Source organism: Apus apus, chromosome 7 (assembly GCF_020740795.1).
Source record: "Apus apus isolate bApuApu2 chromosome 7, bApuApu2.pri.cur, whole genome shotgun sequence".
Classification (NCBI taxonomy): Eukaryota; Metazoa; Chordata; class Aves; order Apodiformes; family Apodidae; genus Apus; species Apus apus.
Genome location: NC_067288.1, coordinates 9005264 through 9023177, shown reverse-complemented (window position 1 = coordinate 9023177; position 17914 = coordinate 9005264). Strand labels below are relative to the sequence as shown.

The 17914-nt window shown below is 37.6% G+C and overlaps 1 long non-coding RNA gene across 1 annotated transcript; it reads right to left on the bottom strand.

Moving 5' to 3' along the window:
* Positions 1–7156: 7156 nt before the first annotated feature.
* On the bottom strand, positions 7157–17914 carry LOC127386842 (uncharacterized). Its single transcript, XR_007889994.1, has 3 exons — positions 17878–17914; positions 16931–17019; positions 7157–7197 (listed from the first exon to the last, which is right to left on the bottom strand). It is a non-coding gene; the product is annotated as an uncharacterized LOC127386842 (long non-coding RNA).

Here is a 17914-nt window from a genome sequence, read left to right as displayed (position 1 = left end):
GAGCGCTTTTCTTAAGTTGCTGCAGTAATGCACAGCTTCCTTAATTCAAGTGAAATAGATTATTTTCAGCCATTTCTTTCTACTGAGGAGCTAAACAAAACTACTTTTTCAAAGCACTGAATTTCACAAATATACAATTATTTTTTTAATTTTTTTTTAATTCTCTTGCATACATCCTATGTTATGGATACTTCTTGACATTTTTGTTGAGAAAAAGAGACACCCAAAGCATGAGTCAACAAAACCCTTACACTGGCAACAAGGCCTTCATAAAAAGGGGCATCCTTTAAAAACCCTTTAAACATGGGATATACTTCTGAATCTCTCCACAAGGGTGCAATTATAGATATGACAGTAATACACAACAAATAGATAGAGGCAGTCTAATTCTGGTTTCTGTAATGTTTAGTTCCTAATTGCTCAATGGAATTCTTGCTGTGAACTGAGGTCCGTTTCCCAGAGTTGATGCAAGGTACACCAAAGACATTTTCCCTCACTGCATGCACTGAGAATGGAAACCCCATCCCTGAAAGTATTCAAGGGCAGGCTGGAAGGGGCTTGGAGCAACCTGATACAGTGGGAGGTGTCCCTACCCATGCAGGTAGTTACCAACTATGTACACAAAGCTAGAAGGTACAAAAAATAAAGTTCAGATTTAAGCAAAAAAACCCCATAGAATCAGCCAAAGAGAATCTGTTTGCTCCGCTAGCATTTTCATTAGTCAGAAAAACCTAGACATTGTGGGATATAAAGGTGTGTGTATTAGAGGACTTCAGAACTGATGGAGCCATTTCCACTCTGCTCATTAACAAATGAGGGCAGTTGAGTCTCTCTCAGCCACAGGGAACGTCAGCAAATGGTTGTTGTATACTTGCTGAGTGGAAAAGCAGTTACTGCAGAAAGAGGACATGATGGGTTGAAGGGGAAATTCCTATAGTGTAGAGTATAAGCTCTTCTTTTTTCAGTTTTCTGTCAAGGAGAGATGGCTTGTTTTGCTAACTAAGGTCACTGCATTGTGATCAAGCCAAAGTACAGATTACAACGTCTGAAAATTTCAGTTCTAGTCTGGTGCAGACCTGTGGTGAAAGCAATACTATAAAGATGCTATAATGGCATTTTAAGCTCAGCATCTAACAATGAGCTCTGTATCACACGGGTTCAGCCTGCAGCTTTCTATAAATATTTTAACATTTGGACTTGATGATCTTAGAGGTGTTTTCCAATCCAAACAACTCTGTGATTCTATGATTTTTATGCCCACCCCAATATATTTACATTCCATATATTATTTCGCATTCATGGCTCACCCAGAATTAATCACAAATGTGTTTAAGGCTATTAGAGCACATGAAGACTTTTCCCAAACATAAGCCGCAGTTGTCTTGCAAGGATAAACCCAAAACCCCACTTTTAGGAGAGTGGGAGGGGAATAATCTACTCTACTTGCAGAGTAAGCAATGGGCTATTAAAATATATTGTTTTCCAGGACACAGCCCTAATTTCTAATCAGCCAAATGATTATGTCGGTATGTAACTAGAGCAGTGTACTTCCCCTGCACTGGAAAAAGTCAAAGCCAGAACCATAATTTGTATTGTTAAAGATTTCTAAAATTACATTAAAAAAACATGTGAATGCTTAAGTTACCCATCTCTTTGGAAATCTCTCTCTTTTTTCTAAGTTAAGAGCCAAAATACCCAAAACAACAAAATTAACAAATAAAAAAATCCTGTAAGAAGAAAATCTATCTTTGTTTGATTCACCTACCTTGCAAAATAGTCAATTTGTTAAATTACCATAAATGCCTCCATATTCTGTGCAGTTAAACACCAGCTCAAAGAGCAATTATATCACAGCTGCAATAAAATTCTAAAAATATGAAGTGGCAATAAAAACTGGTATCTGAAACCTTTGGAAAAGATCACAAATACAGGTCTCCTGCTTCATATCAAATATTTGAATAAGAGAGCCCTTGAAATACAGAGAAAAGAAAGGGAATTAAAAGTAGAAAGAATTCAAGTAGTATGTCCTTGCTCCAGCTAAGTTGCAAAATCTAGTATGAAGAAAGTCACATCATTTTACAGGAAAATACATTGAAATAATAATAAAATAATCAATTGTGCACTAATTAGTGTTTTATGACATAAATGTTTGTTACATTACACTAACTATGCTATTTGAAAATGTTTATGCTGAAGCTACCATATATTTGCAGATAAATTAACCATCCCAGAACAAGTCTAAAGGGTTACCAAAAAAAATAAATTGTAAAGACAAACAATAAATGAAACAAACTCACAATAAATAACAGAAGTGTAAAATTAGTTGCATTTCAGAGGTAGCAAATATTTTACAGGAATATAAGCAGGCTATATCCAGCTTCAACACCTAAAATACACAATTGGGTTTGACTGACAGTTCCCAAAAAAACATTTGGTTCTACCGTGAGAGTGAGTTATGTCTCTGAGAACCATACTATTAGATTCTGTATTTTCAGATACTCTGTCCTTGCAAGAGATTTCTGAAACAGATTATGCAAGGAGGGAGAAAAATAAAATTATTCTGTGGAAAGAAGCAATGAAAATTCCCACCATTTTTTTGAGACTAATAATTGTTGCATAAGTAGACAATAAAGATATCATCCATCTTCATTCCCAATTCTCTTTATTTCCCAGCTCTGTAACCTTTGGCTAGGTCTAATAAATTTTCAAACATTTGACATGAGCTCTTGAACCAAGAGTGCCCTTCTGGCATGGGAGTATTTTCCTTCTAACTACATATCCACTGTTCTTGGCAATGTGACTTGAGTTAGATGGAAAAGGAGTCTTAGCACAGCTGCCAGTGCCAGTCTTGAACTGTTGCCCAAAATGGGGAAGCGGGAGGGCAACTGTTCCTGCTCCCAAGGCTGAGCCTTCACCCAAGGCCTAGTCATCTGACCCCCTGGTTAAGCCAGGAGGGAGGTCTGGTTTCCCCGCTGCCAATGAGACCACAGCATCAGAGCAAGGAGCTATGGTCCTCAAAGCTCTACACATGCCCATTCTCCTGCACAATCTCTCATAACATGTCAGGCAAACACTCTGTAGGTTACTCAGGCACTTGGCTGGTGAAAAAGCTCTGCCCAGATTCCAGAAAATCTGCTTGGCCAAGTCTTACCACACCATGTAGGCAAAAGCAAGTCAGAGGAACAGAAAATTCAGCTGAACATGCTTGATTCTGTGGTTAAGCAGACTTCCTTTCCCAGAATATTTCACAGACTTTAAAACAAAACAAAAAAAATGGACAGCCTGGGCTGCACCTGCTCATGCAGGAGCTCACAGGGAATGAACTTATCCATGAAGGCAACTGTACTCAAGTGGGAAACCCACAAAAAAGGGGTCATAGCATTTTCAATACATCTAGGAAAGAGGAAGGATGTGCAACGACTGGAGAGAAAAAAAGTTCCCATATAAGCCAGGTAAACATAAGCATTTCTCCATAGCTCCCTGCTCTACAGTAGATTTATTAGGAGGCAGTTCAGGGTGCATAGCATCTTGCTGTTTTCAATATCAATTTCCTCCCTCCAAGTAACAGTGACATGCCTGTGTGTGTGTGTGTATGAAAAGGAGGGAGCACACAACACCTCTGCCACAGAACAACTCCATCATTTAGCTAATGCAGCTAAAAATCACTTTCTGCTCTTTGAGGAGAAACCATGGAGCTGGCTCCTAGTACAGTGAAGGGTAGAGGAAAGTAGAGAAGAGCCATAAAAGCCACTGCTAGCTACCTAGAGGCAGGGAGACCACAAACTTTTCATCCATGTAAGCGACTCTGAGACTCCCCTCTTCAACCACACAGAGTGTTCCCAAAACTGTTCCCTGTCTCAGCCTGGTACCTCAGGGCTGGGAGAAAACAGACTAGAAAGATGAAAGGAAGGCAAGAGTAGCAGTAACTGGAGTATGCACAGCACTTTCATACAGCCACAAGCCAAATGAATTTGTGTCTCAGGTTGGATTTTCACAAGTTGCTCATAAAAGATGAGACCACTCTGTACCAGAGATCAGATATCAAGTAACAGCCATGCTCACCCTGCACAGGTCTTGTGCCACCCAAAAATTATTATTCCTGATGCTTGCTGAGTTCAGTGTCATGGGAACTGTGACTGAAAGATGCCAATGAAACCACACTCTCTGTGCTCTCCTAATACAATTTCATGCTTCTTGGTTTCAGCCTGTATTCGTATCATTAAGAGTTCAGCCAAATAATGATGGAGCATACATCTTCCTCACTCAACACAACATCCAAGTCCAGATTTTCAAAGCCAGTATGGTGACACTTTGGCATTCATTGGAAAGAATTTTAACTGGGTTCCATTTTTTGTTTGGTTTTATTTTTTGGATTTTGGCTTTGTTTTTAATTCAGGCAATGGTGTTCTTCACTGATACCTAAACCTGATGCTGTTTTGTGTTACTGTGTCTACAAAATATATAGATTTGTTTTCGCAATAAATGTATTCTTGAGAACTCATCTTTGTGTTATTTGTGTCCAAAGGACTTGAAAGAATAACATACAGAGTATGAAATTCAATAAAAACTAAATTCTCTACATACTCTATACATTGCTTGGATTTAAAGTTATGCTGGCTTTGTTTTGCATAATTTTCCTTGCATAGAAGTCAGCTTGTATGGCTCAGTTCAGTTATACTGATATTCACCATCAGACTTAAGCAGTTTCACAAAACCTGAAGGCAAACACCTTAGCAAACACTAAGGACACAGAATAAATTCATCCCAAGGGCAACTCTGTTTAAATCACAGGAGCTACCTCCTAAATGCATTTTATCCTGTAAAATTAATTTGACAGCCTTACTGTGAAAACATTGTTCATGCTAGAGAATATATATTACAATACTCAAATCTGTGTTGAATATTTGGAAAGGAACCTATTTTGTATATACTTTTCCAGGCTTGTTTGCAATTGCCAAGAAATATTTCTTGGAGAAAGAAAACATTTTTACTTAGTATGTCATATTGGATCAAATTATTTTAAGGTCAAGAGTAAACAATACAGCTCTTTGTGCAGGCATACTGCTCTGCTGCTATCAACCCTCAGGCAATGATGATTTGACATCTTCACTTCATATGTTGCCTGCATGATCTAGGCTGTACCTGCTCAGGACAGAGATCATATTTTGGTATCCCTGAGGCACTATTCACAATGTGGCTCAACATGAGCAATAAGTCTATGATAAGCTCTCAGAAGTGCCAAGCACTTACTTCTTGCTTACACACAAAATCAGGATAACGCTAGGCCCAATTATTGCAAAATGGGTGTTCTTGAATAGCTGTGTTTAACACATCCCCTTAGAATTTGCTGTCCTTAGACAGTGGCAGCATACCTGTAGGCACCGGGTCAGATTTGTGCTGAACATCTGCTCCTCCTCCTGGATCTGAATGAGAGCTAGATGCTAAGAACAGCTCAGGACTTAGCTTCATATGAGACATTCAAAAATTGTGCAATGAGTTCATTTCGCATTATGAAAGATAAAATAAACATTTTTACCCGTAGTGGTTTTTTCTTCATATCCTTCCATCACCCAGTTTAAAAGGGTAGCTGGTTAGTCTGTGTCGTGCTTTTTTCAGTTTTTCCCAAATCGGTCTCTTCTGTGACATTAACTTTTGTATTTTTTGCTTCTAGTACTGTGTTCTGCTTCCACTCAGACTGCTTCCCACCTAGGATGCCAGATTCACTGCCATACACTATTAGCTGCAGTCTGCAAGTCCTTCCAGTGTTTTGCTATCTATCAGGTGACAGTGCTTATATCCAAGACTATTTGTGTTCATTTTTACAGTAAGATGCAAGATAATGTTATACCAAATGCTTTCTTAACATCCAAACTATGATTATTTTTTTGACAGAAATGTATTCCCACATCTGATCGCAGTCATCATGGTAGAGAAGCACAAAAATGCCTTTGAGCAAGGTATTTACAAGCATAAACTATAAATATTTACCCAGAAGGCCGGTCTGCTTACAGTGATGCTGTTGGTCATCTTCTGATAGCCCATCTCTTGCCCTTCTCCACATATTAACATGATTTTTCTCTCTGGGGTTGTCCAAATAGATTAGATATATGTCTCCGAAGATAAGCATGTGGCAGGCATTACTTCTTCCTCAGTGGCTTGTCAAGAAACTACTGCTATAAATCTAAAAGAGTCCAGAAGATTCCTATGATCTTAATTCATAATACCCATCTTTGAATTTGAAAGTTAGGAAACCAGACTGATCCCATAGACTTATCTTCCACATCAGGATCTATGTCACACCTCCCTCCTCCAGTTTCCCTGCCTATAAGCTCTTCAATTTACATTTCACACACACACACGTTATCTTTAAATGTGGCAAGTTCATAATGCTGAAACTCAGGAAAAGTCTGTCTAAAGATACACTGGTTGTCTTTTTTATCTCACACTATAAAAACAACAAAATAATTAGCACAGGCAGCAAATTGAAAGCTTCATTAAAGAGAAAGAGTTATCAGAACTGGAAAGAAACAGCACTGTGAACTATTTGTCAGAGACAAACTTTTCTGAGAAGCTTCTGTAGCATAAAAAAACACAACAACCTTCTGTAAGATTGAAAAACCCATGAAGCTACATCCTGGGATGTACACTTTTGAAAGATATTTTTGAAGTATCGTCCCAGAAACTCATTCTATTCAGTCTTCTGAAAGTCCATGTTCCTTACTTACTGGCTACTTCAGCAGAAGTGCTAAAAAATCCAATATTGCAACCCATCTTCCCTGACTTCCCATTTCTGTGCCAAAAAAAAAAAAAAAAAGTTATATGTATATCTTAGTCAAAATATTTCAAATTGATTAGTTGTCTGCAATAGTAGCTGCATTAAATACGTAATTACCAAATTATCACCCTTCTCATTTTCTCTGCTACCTCCATACTGATTTTATCCTTTCTTTTAACCAAGAATGTTTATTGTCCTGGGACACAGAAAACATCGAGATTAAAAATGGAAATGGAATAGAAAAACTGAAGACAATACTAGATTATTTAGGAAAAAAAGTTTAACATGGTCTGGCTGATCTTTTTAGATCACGTGTTCATTTGGCCTTCTACAAACTTCTACAGTATTCAGAAAGTTCAGTGAAAATCACCCTACCTGAGTAGACTGGTGTCTTGTCTGAACGAGAAGTGCAGGAGGTAAATCTGAGCAAAAGTGAAAGACAGACTTAATTAAGCATTTCAATTTCATTAAAAGGATTAAAAGGAGTACTATATTAAGTCATTTATGCAATTGCAAAAGCTTATCTATCACTTCTTGTCAATGGCCATAGTCAAAGGCAGCTAACAGAGGTGCAGAAATATAAAAAATACCTACTTTTGAAGTAACAGCCAGGTAAACAGTAGGCTCTTGTGTAAGACAGAAATTGTGGCAGAGAGCCAAGTAAGTACTTGAGTGATTTAAAGACAGTTAAGAGAAATGACAGCACTGGGAAATTAAACACTCTGAAATATTTCATTATTTCTGTTTTATAGCTTATTTCTGTTTCACTATAGGATGTTTTGTGATAAACACTCCAAGATACTTAGCACAAATTGACTATTTTGTTTCAGACAACCTCAAGAAACATATTGCTGGGGCCTTATAAACACATACAACATGTTTACTGCATACAATGCAATGGAATAGCCAAAAATAGCCAAAAGAGGAAGGCGAAGAAGGAGGGAAAGCTTGTAATATCTCATGCTGAAATAGTCCATGCTTTGATACGGCCCAAACACCTGGACTTCTCAGACTATGTGAACAACTGAATCACAATAGGAGTAAAACAATAAGAGAATTCCTTTAGTTCAACAAAGGAGCATCTTTCACTTGTCTCACAAAGAAATTTCATGACAGCTAATAGTATAATTTGTGCTTGTGTATCCTGCCAAAATTCTAGTCTCTATCAAAACAAACAAAACCCAAAACTTAGTGTCACTTAGTATCACTATTGCTTCTTCAGTTCGTTTTAAAAAGAGATCAGTGTTAGCAATATAAATTCTGGCATAACAAGAATAGGTCATTTTTCCCATTTCAGGCTCAGGCTGACATACTGACTGAGGTTATATACTCCCCACCTCCCAAGGTCAGCATAAAATATTTGCACATCCGCTTTCTGCCTTATAGCAAGTGTTATTTCCTATACTTTGTAAGTTAGGAAATAACCACAGAAGATGAAACTCAATACAACAATTATTTAGCAAGAGGCTCTGCCCACTGTCGTCTTCTCCTCATAAGATCCGCTTTAGAGTTTATGAAATTTTGGGTTAAAATACAGAGGCATTTAAAACTTGGTTTTATGCTAAGCAAGAAAAACTTGTTAGCTAAACATTGCCAATTCCTAGAGCAAAGTCAGTCTATTTTTGTTAAACAAAAATTAAGGGTTTTCTTCTTCAGACAAAGGTATATTGTGAAAGATATCAGCCTCATTTCAGTTTAACATCCCAGCTTTATTTTCTGCTTGCTAATGTTCAACAAGTTGCCCCTGTACTGATCAATGGAGACACATTCTGAAGGGGTGAAGTTTCTGGCAGATTTTATCCCCTCCTCCTGCACAGTGTCATTTTAGGTGGAAGAGACCAACTTCTGTGAAAAAATACAGATTCACAAAGTTTTACTATGAAAAGTGATTAAACTGCTCATTTTCCTTTCCTCCTTCTGTAAACAGGAACATAATTTAAAGACAGATTATGATGATAGCAAACAAAATAAGACCAGCCTGCCCTCCACTGTCTCTGACCCAGAAAATTCCTTGTGCTATTTCTTGCCTTCCTTTCTCCAAGTTTCCCACATTGCCCTGAAAAAATACCCACCAACATTTAAACTTTCTCACTACTGTTCACAGATAGCTCACCATCTTAAACCACACATCTGTAAGGTCAGACTTACACTTTTTTCTAGCTGGAAATAATGTCTTTCACATACTAGTACAATATTCAGACAGAGAGAGAACAAAATGCCAGTCCTGAGGAAACTGAGATCAAATCAAACCCTCAGATTTGGGGGCTTTGGGGCAAAGTGAGAAGTTCATTCCCTTTTGTTTGCATGAGGAACACAAGCAGGGTGAAAAAGGAGAAGTTCCAAAACGAGGTGGGAAGAACTGTTCTCTGCTGTTTCCACAGTGGCCTCTGCTCTGCTCCGCTCCAAGTGCTGATGGGAAGTAGAAAAAATGTTCTTGAGAAACACAATGTATGTCCTAGGTCAGTGCTGGAAAGCTGAGCAGGTGAAAAATGTACATATTCTTTGTACAGCCATCCAATCATGTGAACACTCTGAAGATCATCCATCTTTACTTATTTACTAATTTAAAAGAGTTTTATGCTTTCATTAACACTTAAGTGAATTAAGGAAAAAAATAATTTGCTTCTTGTGATGTACAAGAGTTATATTGAGTAAAGTTTGTTTTGTAAGTTATTTACACCAATCTCCACAACCTCTTAAAATTGCTTAGTGATCAAGTAAAAGCTCAAAAAGAAGAACAAAAACCAAAAGTCCTATGAAATAGATTATCTATCTCAAATCCAATCAAATACCCACCAAAGCTAGGTTATTGCTCCTACTACCTTTTACACAGTGTTTATTAATATTTTAAATATTGGAAGCAGGTTTTGTTTGACTGCAACAACAGATACATTTCATGTCTTTACTATCAATTACTAGGTTATTGCTGCTACTACCTTTTACACTGTGTTTATCAATATTTTAAATATTGAAAGGAAGTTTTGTTTAAATGCAACATTAGATAGACTTAATGCCTTTACTATCAATTACTCACAAAGATCAGAAGCAGCATTTCCAAGACCATCAGATTAAGACCGTTAAGTCCCAAAAATTATAACTGAAGTTGATACGACTGAAAAGCAAAAAAAACCTCCTGACTGCTGCTTTTTGCTTTTGCCTCAGCTTGGCCTGTGAAGTAAAGCTACTCTCAGCTTTCCAACCCAGTTTCACTTTCTGGTTTCTGTATGAACAGGAACCAACAATCGCCAGCAGTGGGGCAGAGCTGAAAAATTCATAACTGAGGGCCTCATTTGTATATAACCTTGGTTTCCAGCTAAGTGAAATCCAAGATACATCAGCAAAGTCACAATTTTGCTCATGTTTCTGGTGGATCTCTTTGAAGATGGACCTTCTGGAGATCACCTTAGGCACTTTGATGCAGCCCACTGCTGGTCACTGAAGTTAATACTCCAAGCTGAAAACAGCAGTGTTGATAGCCAGTGCCTGGCTTCCCAACCTAAATTTAACACACTGAAACCTTTTATGTCAGCACATGCCTTTTACCTTTGGATTGTTTGGATGAAAAGACTGGTCCTTTGGGGACAATCTAATTAATATCTTAGATTTCATTTTGTACATCAGAGGTACTGAGCTCCTTGTCACCAGTCTAGCTTTGTATCTGAAGTGTCACAAGGAGCCAGCACTTTCTTACTGAAAGGAGAAAACTACAGTGACAGACAAATACTATCCAAATTCTCATATAAGGACCACTTGAAAAATTCAGCAAAACTTTTTCAGTTGCCTCAGGTTCGTTGAAAGTGATAAGCTGGTTTCTTAGCTCTTGTCATGATACATTGGGGGATTTAAAGTTTGCACTGATTTAAAACACACATAACATGGATTCCCCAGGTCCTGCAGAACCAATGAACCCTGCTCTGCGGCAGTGGAGGGCTTGCAGAAGTGTGCAGAAATTTTAAGTTCTGTCCAGTGCAAGTGCTGAAAGCACATCTCTTGCTCTGCCTGACCCCTGGCTGCTCTTTCAGCTTGTTGATGCCTTCCACTTAACAAGACAGGACATGAACATGTTGTATGGAACAAAATGGTCCATTAGATAGCCCTCCCTAATACCGATTTTCAGCAGTACATTCAACGGGATGTGTATTATGTCTCAGTGTGTTTTGGCTTGTAGTTTAAACACACATTTCGACCTACCTATTGTATATCCTCCTTCCTGTTGCATTTTCTATATGAAAGCAATAGCTGTTGCTTTATGTCCATTTCTACAGCATTATTTGGAATAATTTGAACATTTAAATCTTTGGAAGACATACTATATTACTAGTGCAGAGATCTATGTTCTTCTCCTAAGGTCAGGACAAGAACTGGCAGAATCTTTGTTTTTTCATCAGGTGCCCCCTAACCATGGAAATGCACACTTTGATTAATTCAGCTCTGTGCAGCACACGTGTTCTGGACAAACAATGCAAATGTGCATGGGAGGGAAGAGGGAGGAAGAGAGCAGAGCAGAGGAGAAAAGTAGATCATGAAGTAGGAAGTGGTGATCACTCAGAGCAATGCAGATAAAAGCAAGATGCTGGCAATAATCTCAGCAGAGAAAGCATGAATGCTGGTACAATGTGCTTCACTATATGCAACTCCATCTAGGTGTCAGGTTCCTGTGCTCTACACTCATCTCTACAGACATTTGAGAAGTCTCAAGGAGTGTTCCAAGGCAACAATGATACACAAGATCCTCAGAGTGTGTGTGTGTACATGAGTGAAGTTGCAAAATTGTTGTCATTTTTAAATGGAAGGGTTATCATGCTAAGAGGATCCTTTACATGTTCCATGTTTGTGTAATACAGAACACGTTTTGATCATATACTTACTTTTAGTAACTCAGACTGCCCCACACAGCAAAGTTAGCATTCATATTTGCTGCTAAAATTAATGTTGATAGCAGTTAAAGGGTCACCTCTTGGAAGATTTACACTCTAAGAACCAGAGAAAAATACATATCCAGTGACACACCTGATAACTTAGATTTATAGCTCGACCTTGAATTATGGGAAAATATTTTATAGCATTCCAGATTTATGAATCTCCTTCCTGGAGACTCTGACTGTAAGAATGAGGCTGGATTTCAAAAAGTTCACTTCTGGTTTTCTTAAAAACAAGGTGAGCTGTAGGAATCTTGTAAACAATTCAGCATAAGCCAGACAAGCTTTCAAGTCATCTAAGTGCTCCCTTAATTGCCTTATAGCTAAAGGCTTTAATTCAAGACGAGGTATGTACTTCCTTATGTTCACAACTGTGCAGCGACACTGAGCAAATACTCTGGCTTTCATTATGAAGTTTTCTTGAGATGATATGCTTTTTCTCCATACCCAACTTTAAAAGTACCTTTTTACTTTTTCTCTTTCCAGATTTGTAGCCTACAAAATATTTGCACTATAGCACAACTTAATTTTCAAAATTACTATCAAACAAAATATCCATTCTCAGCTACAGAAAGAAATCCTGAAGTAAGTGCTTTAAAACCTTATGGCCTCTCTCTTACATAATGTGTGACATAGAATCCTTGTCCTGCAATCAATAAAATCTGCTAGAATAGGATTTCAGTATAGAAAACAAATACAAATGTTATTCACTTGACAACTTATACTGATAATTAATTATAAGCATGTCTGTCATTATTTCCTCTATTTAGGGTCAAGTAAAAAACCTATCTATATGTTACTGCATTGTTTTATATTACAGATTTTTGCACCTCTCATTTATCTTATTTAGAAAAGTATAGAGAATTGGAGCACGTGATGAATTAGCAGAGAATAAGAAGACTAAGTTTGTCAGTCTAGAGAAAAAAAAAAGGCTAATAGGGGATGCTATTGCTGTCTTCAACTGCCTGGTATGTGGTTAAAGAGAAGACAGGAGTCAAACACTTCTCAGAGGTGCACAAGGAAAGGATGAGGAACAGGCATCAATTGCATCCAGCAAATTCATGACTCAGTATTTAGAACCAAAATCTCCCAAAACCAGTCACCAAGTGGAATGAGCTGCCCAGGCTGTGGAACATCCCTCCTTGGAGTCAAAAGTCAACTGAAAAAGGCTGTGAGCAAGTAACATTGAAGTAAGCCTTGCTCTAAGAAAGGGATACAGGCAGATGATGTGATGATGTCCTGAGCTTTGCTAGCCAAGGTTATTCTGTAACTCGTAACACTATTGCATCAATATGAACCAGAAGAGTTTCACCAAGTGCCTGGGGGAGTGGGGAGCTGATTTCTGATTTTATTTTTTAAATTTATATATATATATATTCAATTTTTTTTGTGGGATAGGGGCTTATTGGTTTTTTTGTGTTCAACAGCTTCAAAATTTGAAAGTTTACATTTACTTTCCCTTTCTTATTTTCCAGGAATAACTATAAAAACCTCAGATTTATTTTTTTTTTCTTCAAAATGTTGGTAGGAATAGATTTCAAATTATCAGATATTCCCTTTCTTATTTAGGTCCACTGACTGGCCATAAGAAAAATATATTGAGCCATTAGATGTATTTGTTTGAAATACCTAATATTGAAATTCAAACAGTTCTTCAAGCAGAATTCCTAACAAGAAGGTTTTGTGACAGGGAGTCTACAAGATTTACTTTGAAGAAAAAAGAAGTGTATTTAAGAGACCCACAAACCATCAAAAGAATACCTCCTTCAAAAGGCCTCACCTTACAGCTATAAGGGGTTTTCAGAAGTTAATGTATTTACTTAAAATGGAAAGACTTGCAAACTGCACAAGGCAATTACTGGAAACAGCGGTGTAGTATTGAACAAAATGGTCCTGATTATCCTTGTTTTTTCAAAGTAATCCATTATTTTTTTCATCTACACTAAAACTATAGGCTAAATCCTGTAGTCCTTGCTTAGAAAAAGTCCTTTTTCAGACCTCCTGCTGGTCTTCTGTACAAAGAAAATGAATACCCCAATAAGAAAAGGGCAGAAAGAAAAGGAGCTTGAAGCTCCAGTCCATATGGAAAGAAAAACTGCATTTAAAATGCATGCAATAAACACTAGAGACCTAACAGTGTGTATTTGAGCAGCTTTTGTTGACATTTATATAACTATTTGTATGTGTCCACAGAGACACATATATGCACATTTATACACATGCTTCCTTCCACCTATAGCCATGCAGATTTAAAAGCCAACCCCTTCTTTAGTCATAACACATTGAAGCCTACATACTCTTTATATCATTAGTTAATCATTCCCTGAGACAGTGCTCTATAGTCGCTTATTGCTGCATGTTTCAAATCAACTTTGTGAACATATTAAAAATATATTTCAGGAAGAGAAGGGAATAAATATATAAGACACAGATAAGCAGTGGTGTCTAGTTAGGCAATTAGAAGTGATCATTGCATTAATTTTTGTTGTTGTTTTTTTTTCTTTTAAAAACATTATTTTCCCATTCTGGTTTATGTATAAATACTTCCGCCTTCTGGATCCCCACTTTATGTTTCTTCTTATCTCTGCAATTAGCCCTGGGATGCTTCAAGGACAGGGGGACGGACTTCAAAATTATTTTTGCAGCACAGAGTGGGACTGGTAGAGCTTTTCATCAACATGTGTGTGCACATGCACACATGAACATTTGTACACACCAACCACCACACTTCCACTGAGGATTCTTTCCTCATCCATAAGAGCCAGTAAGGACTGGAAAAAAAAATTCCCCATCGCAAAACACTGTATGGCAAGTGTCTGGCATTCTTGTACAGCAGCTCTCTGGATTTTATCAATGAAATCTCTTTCTACCACTAACACAGTGGTATTATTCATCCTACACCAGTAATATATGCTTTCCAATGCAGTAAGAAAACCTAAAAAAAGATAAGGCTACACAGTATCTTCATTAATTCCCATTAACCTTTTTCAGTAACCATGAATTTTTAACTAATTAAAAATGTAATTAATTTTTTAAAACTACCTTAATTAATTTTAAAACATTACTAACCATCAATCAGTTCCCATTAAATCAATTATGCAGGCCAAATACTTCATACTGTTTAAAATCATCTTGCATATTTGAAGAGCAAAACCAAGAATTTTTCTATATTATCATGCCCAGCATATGAGTGCTATGAAAAAAAATAAAGGTTCTCTAGTTGCAAATATCTACACATCTGACTAAGAAGATTACAGACACAATCGTCTCCTAATTATTCTCTGCATATTTAACAAGTTAGCTCTGAAATGCTAGGACTCTGAAGCATCATTACTTCCTGTGGACACTTAGATGGTGAATTCTGAGAATGGTTATGAATCAGTAACTGAATCCAGATTATTTTTTTAATATCTAGAGTTTATAGATTTGCATACAGAGCTGTAACTGAAAGCAGTTAGCAGAATTGTCCATGAAGTTTGTTTAGGGCAGCTTATGTTTTCTTATTTGGGTTTTTTTCTGAAAAGCCAGTCCTCCATAATTAATGCTATGCTTTTCATATTTTTGCCTTAAACTACAATTTGCTCTTTTGATTTTTTGATAGATAAATATAGATATTTCCTGCCTGTTTGAGACGATGTTTTGGAGATAAAAATATTTCCAGACTTTTTTTTGTTTCTAAAAATATAAGTATCTATTTCTAATAACATTATTTTATCAATAATGATACCATGGATGACAATGTAGAGACAGCAGAAGAACTCCAAGATACCACAGAATATGCAGTAGGAAACACAAAAAAAGGCTTTCAAAACTCATCTCTTAATCCAGGCATATGACTTAAGGTAACAGCCCAATACAATAATCAAACTGGAGGGAAAGGGAAGGAGATGTAACATGATCTTTAAAGTCAGTACCAATCACTGGTAGAGACCTAAGCCCACTCCATATTGAAACTGTTAGTAAAGCTATTTTTATGGCATTTCACTAGAAAACAAATAAGAAGAAAAACCTCACCTCTAGAATGAACAGTCTTGAAATAAAAAAGTAAAAAATGTCTTCTTCATAAAGTGAAGCAAAGGCTTTCATTCATGCCACTCCAGAGTGACCTTAACTGTCTTTTTTCCCCTAGTCATTTCATTCTTATGGGAATCTGAAATATATCTGCTTTGAAATATTCTTTTTAATGTCAGGGTTTCCTCCAAATGCTAAGCCTACTGCTGCTCACCTTCTACTAAGACTCTCAGCATTAAGAGTCTGTGTAATCACTGCAGTAAATCCAAAGAAATCTTCCATCCATTTCCCAAGACAGACTTTGCTCAAATTTTGAAGCCTGCTGCTTTAAAGCTTCTGTGCAAAGGCTGTGATTTAGTAACATTACTGAAAACCGTAAGCCCAAAAACATTTAACTGAATTCTTGGTGATTACATAGGAAAGAAATACAGCCTCTCAGGCCTCTTCATTTTTCCTTGGGGGTATCAATGAAAGCTAGAGAATGCCAGCTCTAGGAAGTATGCAACAGTTTTCCCACTTTGTATCCCTTGAACAAACATTAGAAACAAAACTTCACTAATGTGGGTACACTGCTTGTTCCCCACTGCTGCCTGTGGCTGTTAGATAACCTGACAAAACATCATGCAGGACAGGAAAGGACTAGGTCATCTTTGCATCCTCTCTAGGCCAGGACACACGTGGGCTGCCCATAGACTGTATGGCAGAGGTCCCAATGTGCCATAGCATCCGTAGTTCTTGCCTCTGGGGACTAAGAATGCCCCTTTACTGCACCACAAATCTGATTCTTCAGAGCTCAAGCCAACTTCTGGTAGACAACAATCTTCAGGCTGGTAGGATTCAATACGCTCAAATCACATTTCTGCAGAGAACTCTGAAGGTTCCCCTTGCAAAACTATTTTTCAGATCAGTTTTCTAAATAAACATAGATTCTTTGACAAAGGAGTGTGTTAAGATGTTATTTAGATCTGTGAGCCCAATAAAAGCACAACATACATCCAGCCACAGGAGTATTTTTTCACAAAAACCTTTGGTTTGTCAGTAACAAGCCCATAAGGTACCACCTGGGGAGGGGGAAGGTTCCCCATACCAATTCATCCCTTTGTATTTTTAATCTGTAAACTTCAAAAGAGCGAAAATTTGTATAGAGGAAGTCAAAGTTACTGTAAAGTGTCAGGTTTCAGAACAACTTACCGCCAGCTCCCCTCCCACCCTTTAATTCACTTACCTACTGACACAACTTTCTACAATGTAGAGCCTTGTTATTTCTTCAGTATCACCAGTGCTGTAATAACAAGTGTTTCCCATACTGCAGAACTGCAAAAACAGAAATGTGAGAGGGTCAGAAGAAAACACTGATATGAAAGATATGAGATAATGAGAAGAGGTAATTTATACTGAGCAACCACAGGCAAATGATAGTGCTCTACCTGTAATGCTTCAAAGCAATCCCCAGTGTAATAACACATATTCCTGTTTTGGTTTTTTTCTGAAGTATATAGGACATAATATGCACATTATGAAAAATATATCAACCTGTTGCTACTGGAGTCAGTTTGCACAACATCCGAAAAGCCTGACACTGTAACACACCACAGTTATTTGATGTACACAGGTGCTTCCCGCCTCACCTCACTGCAGCTCACAAAGAGAAAGGCTTGTCTTTTCATCACCATGTCTATACCTCTCCTTCTCAGGTGGGATTCAGAAAAACATGGCTGTAGGAGTGTGTAGAAGGGCTGGCAGTGCTATGTGGGTGGGTGGGTGCAGAAGCCTGCCTGAAGGTTGTACTGAACATGAGGTTCTGGACAGCCAGTGCTGAGAAGGAGCTACTGGTACCTGCAAAGTGCAGGCTGCTCTCTGTTCTCTCACAGGTTATTTCATAAAGCCAGAGTAATTCTTGTTCTGAAGGCAAGGAGGAGCCAAGTGGCCAGAAAGAGGTAGAAAATGCTCAGTATTTTGGCATAAGGTGTTCACCCCTAACTAACAAAGAGGGAGAAGCGAAAGAGGGATCTCAGATGGCTTGGAAGTAAAAGATCCAGTAGGGCACACTAACTGAATAAAAGCTATCACTTGTTTGGCCTTTACTAAAGAAGGATGTTAGTGGATTTAATTTCATTTCAAGAGGCTTTTGAGAGGCAATATTGTGTGGACTTTTATCAAGGGTTACCTTACCATAAGCATGAAGCTTCTTTTTTAATCCATCCTTTGA